We start from the raw sequence: 1,690 nt of genomic DNA on the forward strand, positions 1-1,690 counted from the left end.
GAACTGAACTAGAACTGAACTAGAACTGAACTAGAACTGAACTAGAACTGAACTAGAACTGAACTAGAACTGAACTAGAACTGAACTACAACTAGAACTGAACTAGAACTGAAACTGAACTAGAACAGAATTAGAACTGAACTAGAACTGTAGAACTTTGTTTTTTTGTTATTTTTGTTAAGATTTTCGATATTGATATGAATTAAAAAAATTAAAAAAAGACTCAATTTATAGAATAATGTGTTGCTTCAAGATAACTTGCAAGTATTTTAAGTAAAATTTTTTTTTGTAATTATAATTATAACAAAGACAAATAAAATGTTGATTCAAAGTTCTTATATGTTATTTAGAAATTACATATAAGTCTATCATGTATTTTCTAAGTCTATTATGTATTTATAAAAAATATCATAACAAAAAAAATGTCAGATTATCACAAAATAAGATTATTTTTAATTAATTGGCAGGTATGTCAATCTCGTAATTAAGAGTAAATTAATAAATAAACACTTGTGCTTCATGTAATTACTTACCCAATAGCAATATACTAGCAATCAATAATATAATCCAAGGCATACGATCTGATGGCATTATTTCAGTGCCAGTCAAATATAAAGCCACACATATTGGCCACATGAGTAGAGCATTTAGAAAACCTAATGTGGTAAAAGCAAAAGCAATTTGTCCAACAGGCGGATCACCCATCACTTTGCGGAACATAACCTTGATTAAAAATGTAATAAAGGAAATAATTAAAAACATTTTTAAAACAAACAAAACAAAAAAAAAAACAATAATAACATCACACAGGTGTTAAAATGTCAACAACATACTCGAAACACTGCATAACAAGCTGCTGCCAAAGTGGCCAAAACCACGCCACTCAATGTACGACTTTCCGTAATGCCATCCATATAAGCCAACAGTGCAATACCAGTATCACACAATATGACAGCAACAATCTGGCACAAAAAGTACAGAAACAAAAAAAAAAAAAAAGAAAAATAAGTAAACATGAATGTTAAAATAGATATGTATGTATAACACTGAGTGGGAAAATGTTTTGTTTTTAATGGCATAATTTAATTTTTTCTTCTTCTCATCTCTACTTACCCGGACTCCCACAAATTGTTCGTGCAATATAACCCAGGATAAAAGGTAAACACATGCCACATTGGTGGCAAACAATGCCATGGCATCGGTGGCAAATAAGACACGCAGAGATAACGTATAAAGGTAAGTGGTTAAAAGCCATAGTATACAAAATGATAGGCAACGATTGAGAAAACGTCCTGTTGATATTATTACAAATAGTTATGTAGATTTTTACGCACATGTTTAGATGGAAACACAAGCAAATATTTACAAGTCCCAGGGTAAATATGCAATAAAACAAGAAAGAAAATATCTATAATAATAAATGCTTTAAATATCTATTTACTTTATGCTTTTGCAAGTATTTTTGTTTGTACTTGACCCAGCAGACATCTATAAATATATATTTGATTAAAAGTGCGCGGTTCCATTATAATTAATGAAAATCTATTAGGTACATTTTTATTTAAACTTAACAGACAGATATATAGATAGATAGATAGATAGATAGATAGATAGATAGATAGATAGATAGATATATATATAGATAGATAGATAGATAGATAGATAGATAGATAGATAGATAGATAGATAG

General features: G+C 29.1%; 1 protein-coding gene across 1 annotated transcript in view; it reads left to right on the forward strand.

Moving 5' to 3' along the window:
- The window catches only part of LOC111680797, a 62,505-nt gene that overhangs the window by 32,812 nt on the left and 28,003 nt on the right, over positions 1–1,690 (forward strand). The gene's annotated exons all lie outside the window — the stretch shown is intronic.

Source organism: Lucilia cuprina, chromosome 4 (assembly GCF_022045245.1).
Source record: "Lucilia cuprina isolate Lc7/37 chromosome 4, ASM2204524v1, whole genome shotgun sequence".
Taxonomy (NCBI): domain Eukaryota; kingdom Metazoa; phylum Arthropoda; class Insecta; order Diptera; family Calliphoridae; genus Lucilia; species Lucilia cuprina.